Source organism: Aythya ferina (genome assembly GCF_964211825.1).
Source record: "Aythya ferina genome assembly, chromosome: 8".
Classification (NCBI taxonomy): Eukaryota; Metazoa; Chordata; class Aves; order Anseriformes; family Anatidae; genus Aythya; species Aythya ferina.
Genome location: NC_140304.1, coordinates 1,315,676 through 1,337,390, shown reverse-complemented (window position 1 = coordinate 1,337,390; position 21,715 = coordinate 1,315,676). Strand labels below are relative to the sequence as shown.

Here is a 21,715-nt window from a genome sequence, read left to right as displayed (position 1 = left end):
TGACTCATTTTAAAACTGAAAGAAGATACACCCAGAGAGAGCCGTAAGGCTTCCACTAAGCCACTGCCAAAGCCCTCCCCACAGGGGATAGAAAGGGTTAATTGGCAGGTGATAGCCAGAGAGGTGGCAGATGCTCAGGACTTTGAATTGCTGAGCCTGCTTGCTGATCAGGATTTCCCAGTAACTTATGGACAAGGGTCTGCAGGGAGCTCACACCCCGCTTGATTGGAAACTACTATCCCAGCTGAGAGCCACAGTAAATGAGAGTGGGTTGCATAGTGAGCCGACCAAGCAGCTGCTTAATTATATTTGGGGCAGCAGTATTTTATGTCCCGAGCACATTAAAGCTATTGTGAGCTGCTATGGCAGGCTCATTGGCAACGCATATGTGATACCAGTGCTCACACACCCTGACCACTGGGAGATCCTTTAGAATATGTAACTACCGAGCAATTAATGGGGGTTGGGAGATTTGCGTCGGTGGATATGCAGGTACAGTTAGGGCCAGAGATATGCCTAGAGAGCATGAGGGCAGCCAGGGTCGCTATAGGATCAGTGAAAACTGCTCCCTCGACACCGTCATACATGTCCCTAAAGCAGGGGAGAGTTGAATCTTTTGCATCCTTTGTAGATAAGGTCACTGAAGCTATCAACAAAGGGGATGTACCAGAGTGGATGAAAGCAGCTTTACTTAGACAGTGTATGATGGAAAATAGTAATGCTGCTACAAAGTCCATACTAGTTACTTTACCGAGTGATGCCACAATAGAAGCTATGTTAGAAAGAATGAGCAGGGTTCCCATTGGTCCACAAACTTTTTTAGTTGAAGTGGTCAGAGAATTGGGAAGAGACCTGGTCCAGGCACAGAGCCAAATCTTTGCTGACACAGTGCAAAAACAAAAAGGGAGAGGGAACAAGGATTTTGGAATGGCTGTTTGCTTCAGTACAGCCAAAAACTACAATTCAACAAAAAAACGGTCAATTTAGCAGAATTGATCAAAAAGGGGTGACGACGGATTCTCCAAATATCGGGAAAAGAACCAGGAGTAATATACCTGTCTATTAAGTGGGAAGATTTGGAATGGTACATCCAGCAGTCTCCTGAGTTACAACTCAGCTTGCTAACATCAGCAACCAGAATTGATGTCCACTCCCTAGCATCACCAGTATTGAAGTGGATGGCACCACCAAAATACAGCAAGCGACCTCTTCAGAACGCTATTACAGTATTTATGGATGCTGGCCGTAGATCCCGATGAGCAGCGATAACATGGCAAGAAAATGGAGAATGGAAGCATAAGATCCTCCCAGCCACATCGGGAGATACTCTATAAACACTGGAACTATCAGCCATTGTGTGGGCCTTCATGGAATGGATGACAATGTCCTTGAATGTGGTCACAGACTCATTATATGTGGCCGGATTAGTAGCGTGCATAGAAGATGCCTGAATTAGAGACATACAAAACGACCAACTATTTGATTTACTATGGACACTGCAATCTGCCATCCGTCAGAGACAGCATGCATACACAGTTATCCACATAAGAAGCCACAAGTGGGCGGAGGGTCTGGGTGAAGGGAACCAGAGAGCAGATGAGCTGGTAGCCGCCTCGGCCCCACTGAGTAAATTTACTATGGCTAGGGAGGCGCATGCCAATTTCCACCAAAATGCGAAGGGACTGCATAAACAATTTGGTATAACAATGGAAGAAGCACGAGGAATTGTATGGGCATGCCCCAATTGTAGTCACCAGGGCCTGGCACTAGGGGTTGGAGTTAACCCTAGGGGTCTGGGGCCGCAGGATATTTGGGCAAATGGATGTCACACGTCTCTGAATTTGAAAGGTTAAAGTATGTACATGTTACAGTAGATACATATAGTAAGTACATATGGGCCTCAGTCCAGGCAGAGGAAAAGGCTTCGCATGTACAGACACTTAACAGCTTGTTTTGCGATTATGGGGGTGCCAAAACAGTTAAAAACTGACCATGGGCCTGCTTACAAGAGCTAGAGAATAAGAAAGATTTGTCAAAGATGGGGGATTCAGCATATAACAGGAATTCCTAACTCGCCAACAGGACAGGGCATAGTAGAGCGAGCCAATCAAACATTAAAAGGATGGCGGCGAAACGGCCGGCTGTCCAGGAGCGTGGAGGGCCAGCCTCAGGCTGGCCGTCCCAAGCCCCAGGAGTCCAGGTTCAGGAGACACGGGGACTGGCCGTCCCAAGCTCCAGAGTGCCAGCCTCGGGCAGCATGGCGGCTGGATGTCCTGGGGCCAGACTCAAGCGGCGTGGGGGCCAGGCATCCTGGGCACCGGGGATCCGGCTGTCCCAAGCCCCTAGGGTCCGGTCGTGGGCGACACGTCTGCTAGCTGCACCAGGGTCCCGGGGCCGACCTTGGGCGGCTTGGGGACGATGGTCCCGGGGCCCGGGCATCGGCCTCGTGTGGTGTGGGGGCTGGCCATGCCACGGCGCGGGGCTTGGTCTCGGGTAGTGCGGTGGCCAGCTGTCCCAAGCCCCTGGAGTCTGGCCTCTGGTGGTGCGGGGCCCAGTGTCCTGTAGCATGTTTTGAGCCATCAGCATAGCCTTTTTGGTAATAAGTAAATAAACCAGAGCTGCTGCTCCTCCTCTTCCTACTTTCTTGTGCTTTACCCCTCCCCTTTCCCAGGTGATTGGGTTTGCGTGCTGGGTGGGGCCAAATGGTATATGAGCCCCAGGTATACCCTCAGAGAGCTCATTCAGCCTGGGCTGCTCTTTGGGGTAAGTGCTTTGTTTTTCTAAAAAGTCAGTTGCAGGGTTCTTTAGATGGGTCAGAATCTACGGACTCATGCATTTCAAAGTAGAGACTGATACACAAATCTTTTTGAGGTAACAACTATTGGGATCTGGTAAATTAAAGCAAACTGTATAGTAGTAGGTACCTTTATTGCATGCAGCTCTTCTTCAGGGGAGAAATATGTTATAGCATGTTTACAGATAGGATGACGATGTTACTTTGTGTGTTTGCTTTGTGGTTCTGGGACCCTTATGATTTTTACAGAATTAGGGGGCTTTCTGTGAGTCTTTGCCTGTATATCAAATATTATCAAAGTCAAAACCTTGCTGTTAAAGTGATGGAGCAGGGTTTAGAAGTCTCTGAGATTTCAGACCTTGCAGCCTTCAAGTCTTTATGTCCTTGAATTTACATATTAGGAGTACATTTATGAGGGGTTGCCAGGTACGTTGTTTTTGGGAAACCGTGGGGTACGATTCCTTGACCGCATAAGTCCAGTAATACCCAGAGAGTGAGCAGGGTCACCTTTTCATCTCTAAAGGATAAGTCTGTTCGGGCACACTTAAGCGCGGCGCCGCCCAGGCACATTTTTGCATCAGTAGTAGTCAGCGTTGCAGAGGAGGTGGGTGTCAGGACTGGCATGCTAGTGAATGCTGGTTCTCTGTTTTTGCAAGTGATGATGAACATGTTTGAGCTGATTCCATTTGAAAAAGTTCCAGTTATTTGCCTGGTTGTGTTGTCCTTTCAGTATTAAAAGCTGCAGCAAAAGCATGGGTGTCCTGTCTGCTCTCTGCATGTTTAGGTAAATCAGATTAAAAAAAAAAAAAAAAAGAATGAAAACCAGCTGCTGCTGCTCCTGCTCTGTTCCTACTTCCTTGTGCTTTGTCCCTCCCCTTTTCCAGGAGATTGGGTTTGGGTGCTGGGTGGGGTCAAATGGTATATGAGCCCCAGGTATACCCTCAGAGAGCTCATTCAGCCTGGGCTGCTCTTTGGGGTAGGTACTTTGTGTTTCCTTCAGTCAGTTGCAGGGTTCTCTAGGCAGGCTGGAGTCTATGGATTTCTGGATTTTAAGTGCTTGGAATTCACTTAATAGAGGGATATTTAGTAGACGTTGCTGGCTCACTGTTCTTTGGGATGGTGGGATATGCTTCTGTTTTTGAGCTATATTTTAATCTCTAGATGCATAAACCTACTTGTGTAATTCTCCAGAGGACTAAAACCAGCTTGTTTACCTGCTACGTGTGGCTTGACAGCATAGATGCAGCATTACCAAGAGACTGAGCAGGGTTGTATCAGAGTCACCTCTTTCATCTGCAAAGGGCAAGTCTGTGATTACCCCTGCTGGGGCTGCTGTGTCTGCATGTCTTTTTGGCATTTGTGGAGCTCAGTTGTTTTTTTTTTTGTGTGTGTGTGTGCATGTTCTAAGGTTTTTTTTTGTTTTGTTTTTGTTTTGTTTTTTTAAGTGGCAAATAGTGTGTGTGCTGAGTGTGATTGGCAGGAGGAGGTGGGGAGCTGCTCAGGACTGGTAGGCTTGGTTTCTAGGAGTATGCGGCATCCTTCCTGTGCGATGCGACTGATTGTTGGGTGGGAACATTCCAGCTTGTGTGTCTTAAGCAATGTAGCTTGTGTAGTGTGTGTTGTGTGGCCCGGGCAGAGTTTGCTGTGGCGCTGTGAGCGAAGAATCTCAGTTAGAGCTGGTGAGCAGCTGAAGTAACGGAGCTGGGAAGAGAGGTATTGCAGCAGGTACGCTGTGGCTGTGAGGTGCCTCAGAGTATGCTTTTCTCTTGTCTTTGCAGGTGCTTTGTGCAGTCGTGGACAGGGAAGGGAAATCCTCATGTCACGAAGCTCTGAGGGAAGGATAGTGTTGTCAGCCTGGTCATCCCTTATCCAAAGCAAAGGGAAGATTGTTTGGTGTTTGATTGTTTTGGCGCATAATCTGTTCTGCACCTAGATGTTTCTTTCTACGTAAAAAAATGTTTGAGCTATTTCCAGTTAAGCAAGTTCCAGTTACTTGCTGGGCCATATTGTCCTTTTAATATTAAAAGCTGCAGCAAAAGCATGGGGATTGTTGCTTTTAGAAACACCCCAGTTCTCTTGTCTGCACTCTGCATGTTGTTGAGCTAAAGCAGATTTAAAAAAAAAAAAAAAAGAAACACACACACACACAAGCAACAACAACAAAAAACCACCATTGGGTGATTTGTTGTGAACGCAATGATCATTTAATCCCTTTGTTTTCCCAGGTGGTGTGGATGATACTGGCTGCACTGTTGGAGCTTGGATTTGGAGAGGAGCAGGTGAGCACAATCGTATGTAGCATCAGAAGTAATCAGCATTGTGGAGAAGGTGGGCATCATGGCTGGAGTGCTAGTGAATGCTGGTACTCTGTTTTTGCAGCTGATGATGAGCCTGGCAATTGACTAAGATGACAATCAGTGCCTATGTATTTCTTGAGGCGGAGGGACTTTACCATCCAGCAACATGAGAGCTAAGTTGGGGGGCACCTGGTATTTGCATATCTGGGGTGGCTAATGGGAGCTGGGAGTCAGAGCAGCATGGAGCCAGCTGGCTGAATAGACTTGGTGCCACTGTGAAGGTGGCTCATGCTGGGTCATGTTCAGGCTGCTTGTGGCTTGGTCACCAGGCTAATAGAAGAAGCGGGATTATTTTGTAGTGTGAGTGCGTGCTCCAGCTCCATGCAGGACAGTTTCCTTCAGTTTGTCTGTCATGTAGTGTTGCTTCTGCAGCATCTGTTCTGTGCTTCTCGGGTCTTGATATCCTCCTAGCTTTTTGCCCTGGACTGACTAGACAGACGACTTGGTAGCTGTGCTGAAGGGCCTCAAGGCTTGTTTTGTCATCATGGCTCTGATCTGAGCACTTCTTGTCCTGCAGTTGCTGCTTAAAGTGCAGATCTGTTTCAGGTCTTGTGCATCATATTCAGTTTGAGATCACATCTGTTTCCATCCTCACTCTTGCAGAAGTCATTTGGGCCGCATCAGGAGCTCCTGCTTGGGAATTGATTTCCTAAGTGTCTTCTTACGGGGTTTTCAGTCCCCATTCTTCTGGTCTCTTGTCATAAAGGCAGGCTTTTTATGCCTCCATCATCCCAGTTCTGGCAGTTGCTTCCAGTCGCATGTCGTGACATTTGAGTCTCTCCTTGGGTCTGCTGCAGAGCACCTGTTCTGACTTGCTTTTGCCGTAGGGCTTTCCTCTGGGGGTCACTTTTTCTTGCGCCTTGTGTTGTGTGTTTTGTTCGTAGTGTTTGTGGTGTGCCTGTGTGTATGTGTTTGGTCTGGAGCTGTCCTGCCTGGCAGTTAGTGATGACAGCTAACGTGGCAGTGCATGGATGTACTAATACATTGTCTGGACTGTGTTGGTGAAGACATCTGGTCTGCCTCTGGGCACGTACTGAAGGGCAGCTGGCCCAGTCATCTCTGTGGTGTTTGGCAGGTGTGTGTGTGGGGAGGAGTTGAAATGCTTGCGAGCAACTGCTCGCTTACCTGTATTCATTTAATAAATTGTAAACTCTAATTGCAATCCTATTTGGGACCCAGTCATGTATTACAACTGAGGGCTTGTCCGAGTGGGCTTTGGTTCTTGAATTCTGATGTGATCCAGGAGAGGTGCCCCACCATTTGGTGGCTTCTGTTCGAGTCTGGTCGGGACTAATGGCATCTTGAACCTGAATAAATGTAAGCAAAGTTTTGGATTCTTTTTTTTTTTCCATCTCCCTTTCTGGCTGCAGCACTATATTTTGCCTGTTTTTCTATGTGTGAAGTGTGAAGATCCGAACGAAGATGACGGAGTCGTAAGCATTTAAAGCGTATACCATTCAGTTGGGTGGGATTCGGATTCGGTTGCCTGTGTGTGTGAGTGTGACTGAGACGGAACTTAGTTCCGAAGCGATTGTGGAGGTCTTCTAACCGCGGTTCCAATCTCCCGCGAGGGACTTGGCCGGTGAAGGACCGAAGGGATTCCTATAGGATTTGTGGGTGTGTGATAGGTCCTCGACCCCCTGCAAGACACTCTTACTAAGGTAACCAAGGGCTGTGGGAATTGCCATAGTAAAATTCCTAGATGGGTCAGACAAAATCGAAGACCAGAGACCAGAAGAAAGGGAGCAAATTACCAGTCATACCACCAGAAAGTCCATTAGGAATAACGATTAGAAATTGGAATGATAGGGACCCCAGAAAAGGAAAAAGTAAATTAAAAATGGTCCAGTATTGTGTGACAGAATGGCCAAAGGAGCCTTTAAGACTACATGTCTTTTGGCCTGTTTTTGGATCCTTTGAAAACTGTATTTGTCAGGCCTTAAATACATATGTTAATTCGAAGGAACCTTTTTGCCGGGAAGAAAGTGATTATGCAGGATTATGGATCAGGAGGACTTCATGTCCTTTTCCAGCCTCAATATTTACACTAAAAGCAGGTAAGAAATTTGAAGAAGAAGAAGAACAGGAAAAAGAAAAAGATAATAAATGGGAGCCGTTGGGTAACCTACCATCTCCATATCCTAACAATCCACCCCCGGCGGCTCCCCCTCCGGTGGCTGTGGTATCGCCACCAGTACCACCGTTGCCCCAGCTTCCACCACCAACAGCACCAGAATGAGACTGACCTCTGGCTGCATGCACGAGAGGTAGGACTGCCGTATCTGAGAGAGCTTCTCTATATCCCTGAAGGGAGGTGACTGGTGTATAACTGGGTTGGAGTTTTAACAGTTAGGGTTTTAAGAGTTTCAGGGTTAGCGTGTTAGGGTTTTAGAGTTTTTTGGGTTGTAGTGTTTATAGTTTTTTTTAGTATTAGGGTCCTAGAGTTTTATTTTTGGTCAGTTATTTAGGGTTAGTGTTTTAAGATCCTTTTTTTCTTTTTTTTTTTTTTTCAGGTTAGGTTCTCCAGGGTTAGGGTTTTGAGCATCCTAATTTTTTGGGTTTGGGTTTTGAGCGTCCTACTGTCTTGGGTTAGGGCTTTGTACATCCTACTGTTTTTGGTTGGCTTTGGGTTTTAAGCATTGTGGAGGAATGGTTAAGTGAAATAGGACATGTGGATGTTGGGCAGTTAGGAGGCAATGGGCTATTGAAGTACCGGACTCAACTCACATGAGTCTGGCACGTACGCAGCTGGCTGAGAGCCAATCAGGCTCAAGGACACGATGTCCTTGAGCGATGGGGAAAGTCCCTAAGGCGGGACGGTGGCTAAAAGAAGGAGGAACTAACTGAAAAGACCGGGAAATGTTAGCCAATCCTGAGCTTAGTTTTTGTAATATGTATGAGTTGATTATGTTCAAACTAGATAAAAGGCGACTGAGCTATCCATTAAAGTTGAAGTTCACTGTTCACTCATATTGAGCGTCTGTGTCTTCCTTCCATCGACAACAAAGCATCTTAAGTTTTGGGTTATGGTGTTAAGCATCCTAATGTTTTGGGTTAGGGCTTTGGGTTTTAAGCATCTTAATTTTTGGGTTAGAGTTGTGTGTGTCTTAATGTTTTCAGTTTGTGTTTAGAGCGTCCTAAAGTTTTGGGTTTTGGTTTGTGTTTTGAGTTAAGGTTTTTTGCATCCTACTGTTTTGGGTTGGCTTTGGGTTTTGAGCATCTTAATTTTGGGGTTAAGGCTTTGAGTGTTCTACTTTTGTTGTTTAGGGCTTTGAGAATCCTAATGTTTTGGGTTTGGGTTTTGAGCGTCCTCAGTGTTTGGGTTAGGGCTTTTAGGCATAGGACTTCAGGGGTTTAGTGTGGTAAATAGTTTGGGTTAGGCCTGTAGGGGTTTCGAAGTTTTTTAGTGTTAGGGCTTGAGGCTTTTTTGAAAGGGCAGTAAGTGCTTGGGTTACAGTGAGTGCTGGTAAACGTATTTCTCGAACACTCGGCCTGTGACTGGCCAAGCCAGCTTCCTGGGGAAAGCTGGTAGGTGTAGTTTTCCGGCACCAGGATTCCGGGAGGCCATGTTAGGTGCTCAGGCCATGCCGGGAGGTGTAGTTCTTGGACTCTGGACTTCTGGGAGGCCATGTTGGGTGCCCAGAGCATACCGGGAAATGTAGTTCTCGGGAACTAGGGTTAGGGTTATTAGAGTTAGGGTTGGGGTTGGGGTCAGGGCTGTTAGGGTCAGGGTGGGGGGGGGGGGAGGGTTAGGGTGGGAGGGGGAAGGGTTAGGGTTAGATCCGGGGTTACAGATAGGGTTAGGTCTCCGATGCCGGGTAGGGCTATGTTTCGGGATGCTCAGAAAGAGCAAACACAGAGGGTCCAGTTGCATGTGGGGCTGCGAGAAGGCTCCCCTGGGGAGTTCAGTTGTACCCAAAGCCTTCCTTTGGGGGCACTTTTGGATGGGCGAAAGGGGCTTTGAACGTTTTTTCTGGGGCCCTCTTTTGAACTGCTCTTCCATGCCAGGTAGGGCTATGTTTCGGGTTGCTCCAAAAGAGCGAACACAGAGGGTTTAGTTGCATGTGGGGCTGCGAGAAGGCTTTCCTGGGGAGTTCAGTTGTACCCCAAGCCGGACACTGACCCAGAGGCTCTGGCTTGTTTTCTCTTGCTAAGGGACAGAGAGGCACATGCAGTGCCCTTTAATTGCAAGGTGGCATCAGCAGACCGCTTTGCGCTTACCTGTGAGTCACCAGAAAGTGCTGAGGCATTGTAAGAAACCTCAGGTGAACCTCGGTGTGAGTCATCCACACGCTGGTATCCAGCATACTGGGGACAAGGCTTCTGGTGTGTAAATGACTCTGGTCACGACCCCCCCGTCCTTGTACTTGCAGAAACATAGACTTCCTTGCAGTGTTGTCAGGGCCATTGGCATCTTGCCCGACCACTTGGTGATGCCTTGAAACGCCATCACGCTCCCTGATGAAAGGGCAGACAAAGGAGGACAGCAGAGACATGCCCTGACATTCCTACTCTCGGTCACTGGTAGAGCACAGACCAAGAAGAGGAAGGTTGCTGTCCTAACCTGGCCAGGGGCTGGAAAGGCAACTTTTCTGATGGGCCGGTGTGCCAGAGCACGGGACCGAGGCAGCAGCCGCTGAGTGGCACCGTGTGGTTCAAGCTGTCACCCGGCAAGATATGGAGGTGACCGTGCTGGTTTGGAAAGGTCCGGGGGGCGCTCTAAGGCCCGCTGTGGGTCTCCAGCCCCGAGCGATGGCTAGAAAACTGTCAGGAGATGTCCCGTGCTCCTTGGGAAGACGAGCCACGCTCTCACTTGGACAGAATAGTATCTGGTGGCAAGAGACCAGGACAGAACCTCCGCTTCTTACGTGGTGCCTTCTTTGTCACCAGGCAGGACCATACCACAGCCCTTTAGAGCTGTGGTAGAGCAGGTAGCAACTGAGGTGGAGTCAGTACACCGGAGGACACACAGCTCATTGCAGCTGTTTGCAAGGGTAAGGGCAAGTGTAAGGGTAAGGATAAGCATTAGGGTATTTGTTATGGTAATGGTAAGGATTAGGGTTAGCATGAGGTTAAGGGTAAGGGTACGAGAAAGTGTTAAGGTACAGGTTATGGTAAGGGAAAGGGTAAGAGGAAGGGTTAGGGTAAGTGTAAGGGTATGGGTCAGGGTAAGGGTTAGAGTAAGGGTTATGGTTAGGGTTAGGTTAAGGGTAAGTGTTAGGGCAATGGTAAGGGTTAATTTTAGGGTTAGGGTGAGGGAAGCGTAAGGGTAAGTATTAGGTTAAGGTTAAGGGGAAGGTTAGGAGTAAGTGTAAGGTTTAGATTTAGGCTAAGGGTAAGTGTAGCAGAAAGGGTAAGGGTAAGTGTTAGGATAAGGGTAAGGTTTAGGGTTAGGTTAAGGGTAAGGGTAATGTTTAGGGTAAGGTAAGCGTAAAGGTATGGGTAAGGGTTAGGGTAATTGTATGAGTAATTGCTAGGGTAAGTGTAAGCGTAAGTGAACATATAAGTTATTGTACGGCTTATGGTAAGGGTAAGTGTTAGGGTAAGTGAAAGTGTTAGGGTATGTGTTAGGGTAACGGGAAGTGTAAGGGTAAGGTTATAGTTAAAGGAAAGAGTAAGGGTAAGGAAAAAGTAAAGGTAAGGATTTGGGTAATGGTAAGGGTAAGAAGGGTTAGGTAAGGGTTACGGTAAGGGTTAGGTAACGCAGTGTACAACCTGGGGCGTCACACGCAGAGCTGCCTCTGGCAAGGTGAGTGAGGAACAGATGTAGCAGTTGTTGTGCTGTAGGTCTCACTGTTCCTCTAAGCATCCCCTCTTTGTCTTTTAGAGGTGTTGTAGCTGTTTGAAGAGGGTAGATTGAAGCATCTGCCTCGGGGGCTGGTAAGCGGCAGAGGTAAGGGAGCAGATGAGAGTAACTTACCTAGTTGTGCTGTGTCTTTGGATGCTGCATCGGCCTATGCGTTTCTTTTTCTTTCACAGGTGTCTCGCACAGGCTCAAAGGAGCAAACTGCACTCTGAAGAGCTGTGTAAGAAGAGGGGCTGGTCATGAGCTGGGTTGGAGCAGAACGACCAAGTAGCAAAAGGTGACTATGAAAGGTGTCCGTCTTGCTTTGCAGGTGCCGTGGCAGGCTCTCCACAGAAGTGACTAAGGATATGAGATAAGGCCAGAGAGCGACAAGGAGCGGCACGTGCAGGGATGGTTTTGAAGCGCTGCGGTGGCTTACTCTTCTGTTCATCAGGTGCCACAGGCAAGGTGGGTTGTAACATCAGTCGTTATGATTAAGGAGGTATTGGGGAGGTATTGGGGAGGCAAGGACAATCCCCAGACATGGACTGTATATCTCGAAACAAGACACTGGAACTCATGATAAGGAAGCGGCAGACGGACAGAGAAACGAATGTAAGGACTATAAATCTCGAAACTGGACATTGGAATTCATTATAAAGATACAACAAACGGGAGAACTAGCAACAACCAGCTCTTGCAATTAAGAAACATGCCAATTCAGCAGATTCCTGACCAAAGGTGAAAAGTACACTGTGAGGAAGGCTCAGGGTCTTCCTCCCAAAGACCCCTGCCCACGTCCCAAAGACCCCTGCCCACAATTCTTGGAAGGCTCTACACAGGCGCAAGGTGCCAAAAGGCTAATTAGCATGAGAAGCGAGGGAAGGCGGGGATAGGTAATGCATATGTAGAGGTGCTTGTAGAATATTGATAGATTGATTGTATAAATTCAAGACTGCTTTCTGCTTTGGGTATGCACGATAGGTGGAGAGATCCCCCGTGCATCCAGCGCTGCAATAAAGAATATACCACTTAAAGGAATTTCGGCTTCGATCTTTGAATCGGTTATATTTGCATGAAAGCAGTTCACTTGAATGCCACAGTGCATCTGAGTAGGGTGTTCTAGCAGAAAAAGTTTGTCTGGCACAGCGGTGCCTGATGGCAGTGTGTTTCCTCAGGTGAAGAGGTGCCTGAAGCCCCATCCTATCTAGCCTGCACACAATTATCTGAGAATGAAAGCTGCTTTCCAGTAATTCAGAAAGCCAAGTTACGTCTCAGCCTTGAGCATCTCGGGCTTTTGGGCCTGTCTGTAACATTTGGCACCAGCACTAATACTTTTTTTGGCATATGATTAGCGTTTGGGGCCTGTGTCTGGGATTTGGGCCCTGTCTCAAACCAGTGGGGCTTTGTCCTGGGTTTTGGAGCCTGCCTCTAGAGTTCAGGGCCTGTGATTAGGCTTTTGGGGTCTGTGTCTGGGGGCCGGTATCTGGGGGCAATGGGAGAGCTGCTTGTAGACTCTTGGGGCCAGCATTGAGGGGGTTGGGAGCTGACTGTACACCTTTGGGGCCTGCTTCTGGGGGGGGGGGGTTGAGACCTGCATCTGGGGGAGGGGTGGGAGCTCTTTGTATTCCTTTGGAGCCTGTGTCGGGGGGCGGAGGGGGGGTGGGGGGGGAGGGGGAAGGGGAGGGTTGGTTGGGAGCTGCTTGTACACTGTTGGAGCCTGGGTTGAGGGAGGAGGTTTGGAGCTGCTTCTACACCTTTGGGCCTGGCATCGGGGGTAGGGGGTTGGGTACTGGTTGTAGCGGCCTGTGTTTTGGGGGGAGGGCTTGGGGCCTGCGTCTGGGGGAAGGGTGGGAGCTGCTTGTACACCTTTGGGGCCTGCATCTGTGGGGGGTCAGGGTCTGTGTCTAGGGGGCTGGAAACTGCTTGTACAATGTAGGAATCTGTTTCTGCAGGGTGGCTGGGAGCTGTTTGTACAACTTTGGGGCCAGCATCTGGGGGTTGCTGGGAGCTGCCTGTACACTGTAGGGGCCTGTGTTTGGGGGGGCTTGGGGGCCTCCCTCGGGGGGGGGGGGAGGGTTGGGAGCTGCTTGTATAGGGTAGGGGGCCTGCCTGGCAGGGGTTGGGAGCTGCTTGTAGAATTTGGGTCCCTGTGTCTGGGGGGGGGTTGGGGCCTGTGTCTCAGGAGTGTTGGGAACTGGTTGTACACCTTTAGGTCCTGTCTCTGGGGGGGAGCTACTTGTACACTTTTGGGGTCTGTATTTGAGGGGGGTTGGGAGCTGCTTGTGCACTTTTGGACCTATGTTTAGGGGGGCTGGGAGTTGCTCATGCATTCTAGGTGCCTCCCTTTTGAGAAGGGTTAGGGCCTGCATCTGTGGGTGGTTGGGAGCTGCTTGTACACTATAGGGGCCATGGTCTTGGAGGGGGGTCTGGGCTGTTTATACACCTTTGTGGCCTGTGTTTGGGGAGGGGGTGGGCCTGTGCCTACGGGAGTTGGGAGGTGTTTGTTCACTCTAGGAGCCTCCATTTGGGGGTCTTTGGGGCCTCCCTTTGAGGGGGAGGGAGTTGGGAGTTGGTTGTACACCTCCTCATCCCATGTCTTGGGGGGGGGTGGGGGTGGGGGTGGGACCAGTCTCTGAAGGGGCGGGTTGTGAGCTGCTTGTACACCTGAGTCGGGGGGAGGGTAGGGGGGGTGGCGGGGGGCGGGCCCGGGTCTTGGGCCAGTGTCTGGGTGGAGTCCAGTTCTTGGGAGGGGGTGGTGGGGTAGGAGCTGCTTGTGGGCAGTTGGGGTCTGCATCTGGGTGTGGTTGGTGCCTGCTTCTGTTGGCAGTTTGGGGCCTGCTTGTAGACTTGTGCAGCCTGGGTTTGGGGGCTTTTCTGTAACGTTTGGGGTCTGCATTTTTGCTTTGGGATGCATCTTGAGCTTTTGAGGCCTAGCAGTAGCATTTGGGGCCTGCATCTGGGGTTTTTCTGTAGCGTTTTGGTTGCGTATTTGTGATTTGGGGCCTGTATCCAGGGTTTTGCCTTTTTTGTAGTTTCCATCTTTGTGTGTGTGTGTTTCGTTGTTGGTTGTGTGGGATTAGGGGCAGTTTGGGGTTTGGATTAAGGTCAGTGTCATTAGCGTTAGGGGGTTGATAATAAGGGTTAGGGTTGTGGTTAGAGTTGTTAGGTTTAAGGGGAATAAGGATTTCAGGGTAAGGGGATCAAGGTTGTGGGAATAAAAATGTTGTTTTTGCACAAACAACAGGATGTTTTTACATCCTGTAGAGGGAAGGAAGGTGGTATTGAGATATGCTTGCAGTGATAAGACAGCTTAACAGTGTGAAATGAGTTCATCTGATTCGTGTCAATATGGAACAATGCTAGGGCCGCATGATATGATGAAATGTGACCTTCTGTCTTACATACCCTTGTATAACCACAAGTCTGAGAAAACCAGAGTGGTTAATATATATAGTTCTTGTATCTTGCAAAGGAATGGTCCAGCAATTCGGGTCAATAGGGGATAAGAGAACAAAGGGGTTTCAGAATAACTGCTAACTATTACAACTGTTGCATGGGACACTATGCAAGTGTCTGCCATCCAGCCAAGATGGACAAAGGAGAAGGACAAGAGAAAAGCCTGGGAGGAAGACTACGAGCCTTCAGTATGAGCGGCCCCCAGAGGGACCACCGGAGACTGATAACGCCTGCACCAGTGGGAGGGTTTGGATTCTGGGAACTAATTAGAATAACCCTGCCTTTCGTAGAAGTAGTAATGAATATGTATTAGCCTAGCAGCATAAAAACCAGCCGCCTGATGTAACTTGTGTGCGTCTTGGTGGAGCAGAGACTCCTGGCGCACCCAGCGCTGTTTGCTTACCTCTATTCCTTTAATAAATCGTAAACATTAATTGCAACCCTATTTGGGACCCAGTCATTTATTACAAGTGGGGGCTCGTCCGGGAGGGCTTTGGTTCCTGATTTCTGGTTTGATCTAGGAGAGGCACCCCCACCATTTGGTGGCTGCTCTTTGAGTCAGGTCGGAACTAATGGCATCTTGAACCTGAATAAAGGTAAGCAAAGTTTCTGATTGTTTTTTTCAGCTCCCTTGCCAGCTGCAGCACTATATTTTGCCCGTAATTGTGTGTGTGAAGATCTGAACAAAGATGACGGAGTCGTAAGCATTTAAAGCGTATACTGTTCGGTTGGGTGGGGTTTGGTTGCCTGTGTGTGTAAGAGTGTGACTGAGATGGAACTTAGTTCCGAAGCGATTGTGGAGGTCTTCTAACCGCGGTTCCAATCTCCCGCGAGGGACTTGGCCGGTGAAGGACCGAAGGGATTCCTATAGGATTTGTGGGTGTGTGATAGGTCCTCGACCCCCTGCAAGACACTCTTACTAAGGTAACCAAGGGCTGTGGGAATTGCCATAGTAAAATTCCTAGATGGGTCAGACAAAATCGAAGACCAGAGACCAGAAGAAAGGGAGCAAATTACCAGTCATACCACCAGAAAGTCCATTAGGAATAACGATTAGAAATTGGAATGATAGAGACCCCAGAAAAGGAAAAAGTAAATTAAAAATGGTCCAGTATTTTGTGACAGAATGGCCAAAGGAGCCTTTAAGACTACATGTCTTTTGGCCTGTTTTTGGATCCTTCGAAGACTGGATTTGCCAGGCCTTAAATATCCATGTTAATTCAAAGGAACCTTTTAGCCAGGAAGAAAGTGATTATGCAGGATTATGGATCAGGAGGACTTCACGTCCTTTTCCAGCCTCAATATTTACACTAAAAGCAGGTAAGAAATTTGAAGAACAAGAAGAACATGAAAAAGAAGATAAACGTGAGCCGTTGGATAAGCTACCACCTCCATGTCCTAACAATCCACCCCCGGCGGCTCCCCCTCCGGTGGCTGTGGTATCTCCACCAGTACCACCGTTGCCCCAGCTTCCACCACCAACAGCACCAGAATTAGACCGACCTCCGGCTGCATGCACGAGGACTGCCGTATCTGAGAGAGCTTCTCTATATCCCTTAAGGGAGGTAACTGGTGTATAACTGGTGCGCGTCTTGGTGGAGCAGAGACTCCCGGCGTACCCAGCACTGTTTGCTTACCTCTATTCATTCAGTGAATTGTAAACTTCGATTGTAATCCTATTTGGGACTTTTATTTATTATAACAGACAACCTTGTAAAACGCAGACAACCAGAATCCTTACAGCAATTAGGTGGAAATCACGGCGTAAGAAACATTACCACCTCAAAGAGTAAAAACCTCAAAAGAAATGTGACTTGTAACAGGCCAGCAGCTGTGTATTTTCTGTGAAGCACCAGCTAGATTATGACCCTTAAATAGCACAGTTAATGGGGAAACAGGGGAGGGTCCCGGTCCTCGGCAGAAAAAAAAAGTGTATAAACTGTGTACGGAATTAGTAGGCACCCTCCTGCTTGTGGGACACCCGCCATTGTAATCTCGAATAATAATGCTACTGTACTGAGATCCTCGACTCAGCCTATGCTATTTGCTACAGATTGATTCAGGGTTTTAAGGTTTCAGGGATTGGGCACTAGGGTTGGGTTTCAGGGTAAGGGGTTTCAGGGTTTATGTTTAGGATTTTAAGGTTTTTAGGGTTGGAGTTTTAACGGTTAGGGTTTTAAGGATTTGGGGGTTAGGGTTTTAAAGGTTTCAGGGTTAGCGTGTTAGGGTATTAGAGTTTTTTGGGTTGTAGTGTTGATATGTTTTTTAGGGTTAGAGTCTTAAGGTTTTATTTCTGGTCAGTTATTTACGGTTAGGGTTTTAAGATCTTTTTTTTTTTTTTTTTTTTTTTAGGTTAGGTTCTCCAGGGCCAGGGTTTTGAGTATCCTAATTTTGGGGGTTTGGATTTTGAGCATCTTAATTTTTGGGGTTAGGCTTTTGTGTGCCCTAATTTTTTGGGATAGGCTTTTAAGCATCCTAAGTAGTTGGGTTAGGGTTTTGAACATTTTAATGTTTTGGGTTTGGGTATTGAGTATCCTAAGTTTTCGGGAATGGGTTTTGAGCATCTTTATGTTTTCAGGATAGGGTTTGGAGCGTCCTAAGTTTTCAGGATAGGGTTTTGAGCATCTCAATGTTTCCAGGATAGGGTTTTGAGCATCCTAATGTTTTTGGGTTAGGTCTTTGAGCTTCCTAATGTTTTCCGGATAGGGCTTTGAGCGTCCTAGTGTTTTTGGGTTAGGGCTTTGAGCGTCCTAGTGTTTTTGGGTTAGGGCTTTGAGCGTCCTAGTGTTTTTGGGTTAGGGCTTTGAGCGTCCTAGTGTTTTTGGGTTAGGGCTTTGAGCGTCCTAGTGTTTTTGGGTTAGGGCTTTGAGCGTCCAAAGTTTTTGGGTTAGGGCTTTGAGCGTCCAAAGTTTTTGGGTTAGGGCTTTGAGCGTCCTAATGTTTTTGGGTTAGGGCTTTGAGCGTCCTAATGTTTTCGGGATAGGGTTTGGAGCGTCTTAATGTTTTGGGTTTGGGTTTTGAGCTTCCAAAGTTTTTGGGTTAGGGCTTTGAGCGTCCTAATGTTTTTGGGTTAGGGCTTTGAGCGTCCTAATATTTTTGGGTTAGGGCTTTGAGCGTCCCAGTGTTTTCGGGATAGGGTTTGGAGCGTCCCAGTGTTTTCGGGATAGGGTTTGGAGCGTCCTAGTGTTTTCGGGATAGGGTTTTGAGCGTCCAAAGTTTTTGGGTTTGGGTTTTGAGCGTCCAAAGTGTTATAAGTTGCCCCCTTAATTAATTTTCAGAGAGCATTGTATTAATCGTAGAAAGGAATTTATTGAGTGAGCAAACATCAAGCAAAACAGCACTGGGCAGCCGGGGAGTCTAAGCTCTGCCAACGGCACGCACCTCACCCCCGCCAGGGTCCCTTTTTATATCTTGGTAATTCCGGGATTACGCAGCACATCCTGGTATATTCTGCAACTGCGCGCACTGTTGCGCGCAAAAGAATTTTTAAGAATTTAAATCTCTTTAAAAAGAAAATTAAGCAAAAGAATTTTCATAGTGTCTAGGCAAGCATTATGCAGCTCCTTACTTCAGCAGGGAGCTTTTGCAACTCCCGCTCCTCAAACAGAAGTCCTTGTTTTTATAATACAAAAGACAATGAACAAACATTTATGGTGTATTACACTAAGTTTTTGGGTTAAGGTTTTGTGCATCTTAATGTTTTGGGGTTAGGGTTTGGAGCACCCTAAGTTTTTGGGCTAGGGCTTTGAGCATCCTAACGTTTTGGGTTGGGTTTGGGTTTTGAGCATCCTAAGATTTTGGGTTAGGGGTTTTAGGCATAGGTCTTCAGGGGTTTAGTGTGGTAAATAGTTTGGGTTAGGCCTGTAGGGGTTTCGAGTTTTTTTTGATGTTAGGGCTTGAGGCTTTTTTTGTAAGGGCGGTGAGGGTTCCAGTGAGTGCTGGTAAATGAAGTTCTCGAGCACTCGGCCTGTGATTGGCCATGCTGGCTGTCCGGGGAATGCTGGTAGGTGTAGTTTTCCGGCACTGGGAGGCCATGTTGAATGCCCAGAGCATACCGGGAGATGTAGTTCTCGGGAACTAGGGTTAGGGTTAGGGGCTAGGGCTGGGGCTAGAGTTAGGGTTTCAGGTGAGGGTTGGGGGTTATTGTTAGGGTTAGAGGGTTAGGGTTAGGCTTAGAGGGTTAGGGGTAGGTTAGGGGTAGGTTTAGAGGGTTAGGGTAAGGGTTAGGGGTTAGGGGTTGGGGGTTGGGGTTGTGGTTAGGGTTAGGGTAAGGCTTAGGGTGAGAGTATTAGGGTTAGGGTTAGGGTTAGGGTTCAGATTAGGGTAAGGGTAAGTGTTAGGGTGAGGATAAGGTTTAGGGAAAGGGAAAGGGTTAGGTTTAGGGTAAGGGTTGGGGTAAGGGTTAGGGTAAGGGTAAGAGTTAGGGTAAAAGATAGAGTAATGGTAAGGGTAAGGGTAGTGTAAGGATTAGGGTAAGGGTAAAGGTTAGGGTTAGGGTAAGAATAAGGGTAAGCTAATGGTTAGGATAAGGGTAAGGGTTAGGGTAAAGGTTTTCATTTGTTAAAGCTGAAACGCAGTATGCAATCTGGGACGTCACAGCCAGAGCTGCCTATGGCAAGGTGAGAGAGGAAAAGATGGAGCAGATGTTCTACTCCTAGTTTTTTCTTTATACGTAAATAAAAGTTTGAGCTAATTCCAGCTGGAAGAGTTCCAATTACTTGCTTGGTCATAATGCCTTTTAATGTTGAAAGCTGCAGCAAAAGCATGGGGATTTTTGCTTCTAGAAACACCCTAGTTCTCTTGTCTGCACTATGCATGCTGTTGAGCTAAAACTGATTAAAAAATAAAAAGAAAAATCATACACACACAAAAAAAAAAAAAAAAAAAAAACCACCACAGCTGCTGCTGCTCTCTTCCTACTTCCTTGTGCTTTGCCCCTACCCTTTCCCAGGTGATTGGGTTTGGGTGCTAGGCGGGGCCAAATTGTATGTGAGTCCCGGGCATCCCCTCAGAGAGCTCGTTCTGCTTGGGCTGCTCTTTGGGGTGTTTGTTTTTCCTTCGGTCAGTTGCAGGCTTCTTCAGGTGGATGAGAGTTTATGGACTGATGCGTTTCCAAGTAGCGAGGGGTATGCACATCTTTTTGAGGTAACAGCTAGTAGGATCTGTTAGAATAAACTGATGTAGTACTTGGTGCCTTTATTGCATGCAGTTCTTTATCAGGTGAGTAACTGTTGTGAGTAACTGAAGTCAATGTTACTTGGTGTGTTTGCTATGCAGTGCCTGTGCGGACTATTGCACGAGACACAGCTTTCTGACATCTGGCCCAGCAACTACTAAATAAGGGGAGGGGAGAAGCTGAAGAACGACCAAAGGACAAAGCCTGGGAGGAAGACTATGAGCCTTCAGTACGAGCGGCCCCCAGAGGGACCACCGGAGACTGATAACGCCTGCACCAGTGGGAGGGTTTGGATTCTGGGAACTAATTAGAATAACCCTGCCTTTTGTAGAAGTAGTAATGAATATGTATTAGCCTAGCAGCATAAAAACTAGCCTCCTGATGTAACTGGTGTGCGTCTTGGTGGAGCAGAGACTCCTGGCGCACCCAGCGCTGTTTGCTTACCTCTATTCCTTTAATAAATCGTAAACATTAATTGCAACCCTATTTGGGACTCGGTCATTTATTACAACTGGGACCTCCCGATGGGTGGAAGCTGTTGGGATAGCTCGGGATGCTGAGGCGTGGTGCTGCAAGGAGGTTGGTGGTCGGTGGTGCCCTGGGGCAGGCCGAATTGGGAGGGGGCGAGGCGGCGGGTGGTCGGTGGCTTCTGTGGAAAAGGCCACAGAATGTATGGGGGGCTGTGCATTCAGAGGAACCTTGACAGGCTGCAGATAGGGGCAGGCAGGAACCTTTTGAAGTTCAGGAGAGGGAAATGCCAAGCCCTACCCCTAGGGAGAAACACCTCTGTTCACCAGCACTGGATATCTCGATACTAAATAAGCATTTCTTCATGGAAGGGGTGGTTTGATATTAGAACAGGCTGCCCGGGGAAGTGGTAAGAGACCCGATCCTTAAAAGTATTTAAGAGACATGTGGACATAGCCTGGGAGTCCGGCCTCCGGCAGGGCGGGAGCTGGCTCTTCCGAGCCCCTGTGCTCCGGTCTTGTGCGACACGTTTGCAAGCAGCACCGGGTTCCGGGTCCGACATCGGACGGTTTGGTGTCGGTGATTCCGGGGCCGTCGGATAGCGGGGGCCGGCTATGTCGTGTCCCGTGGATCCGAATTCAGGGGGCATGGGGGCTGGCTGTGCAGTGAAGCAGGGGGCTGGCGTCCACCGGCTTCCCAGAGAGCAGGCTTTTGGTCCCGTGCGGTTCGGTGGCCGGCCGTCCCGAAACCCTGGGCACTGGTCTTGTGCTAGACTCAGCGGGGTCCGGGGCCGAACTCGGCTTCTCGGGGCCGGCGGTCCCGGTGTCCAGGTGTCCCGCCTCGGGTGGCGCGGGGCCAGCTGTCCTTAGCAGCTGGGCTCCCAAGAGCTTCTGGGCTCCCAAGCGTCGCCCAAGACCGGATCCCAGAGAATCGGGACAGCCGGCCACACCGGTGCGACTAGCACAAGCGTCTCCCGACAACGGAGCCCAGGGGCCTGGGAGGGTCAGATCCCGTGCCCCGGGATAGAGAAACGGGGAGCGTGGGTCGGCCGGCCACAGCTTCGCATGGGACCGAACCCCCTGTCTCCGGGACGGCCGGACCCCGAGCCGGCAGACAGCAGCCTCCCGCTTCACGGCACAGTCAGCCCCCAACTCGCCCGAGTTCTGATCCCCGGGACACGGGACAGCCGGCCGCGCCGCCAGAGGCCGGACACCTGGACCCCGGGACCGCCGTCCCTGAGAAACCCAAAGTCGGACCTGGACCCCGGTGCGGCTAGCACACGCGTCGCCCAGGACCGCAGCCCAGGACCTCGGGACGGTCGCATCCCGCGCCTCCGGCAGGAGCTACCCGGGAGGGCAGGACGGCCTGCCGCAGCTCTGCAAGAGACCGAACCTGCTGGATTCCAGGACGGCCAGACCCCGAGCCGGTGGACAGCAGCCTCCCGCTTCACGGCTTGGCAGGCACCCACGTCGCCTGATTTCGGACCCACGGGACAGGCGGTTCCGCGCCGCCGGAGGCTGGACACACGGGCCTCGGTATCGCCATCCCCGAACTGCCCAAAGTCACACACGCTCTCCGGTGCGTCCAGCACACGCATCGCAAAGACCGGAGCCCAGATTATAGGCTCAGCCAGCCCCAAGCCGCCCGCGGTCGGACCGGGAACCCGGTGCGGTTGG

At 49.1% G+C, this 21,715-nt stretch overlaps 1 long non-coding RNA gene across 3 annotated transcripts; it reads left to right on the top strand.

Moving 5' to 3' along the window:
* Positions 1-3,722: 3,722 nt before the first annotated feature.
* On the top strand, positions 3,723-20,055 carry LOC311440639. Of its 3 annotated transcripts, none has more exons than XR_014695500.1 (8): positions 3,723-3,770; positions 3,956-4,096; positions 4,573-5,073; positions 10,979-11,044; positions 11,131-11,177; positions 11,268-11,404; positions 15,022-15,095; positions 19,673-20,055. It is a non-coding gene; the product is annotated as an uncharacterized lncRNA (long non-coding RNA). The 3 variants fall into 3 exon arrangements; XR_014695501.1 differs by lacking the exon at positions 19,673-20,055 and adding an exon at positions 15,716-16,417; XR_014695502.1 differs by lacking the exons at positions 15,022-15,095; positions 19,673-20,055 and adding an exon at positions 14,510-14,778.
* The last annotated feature ends 1,660 nt before the right edge of the window (positions 20,056-21,715 follow it).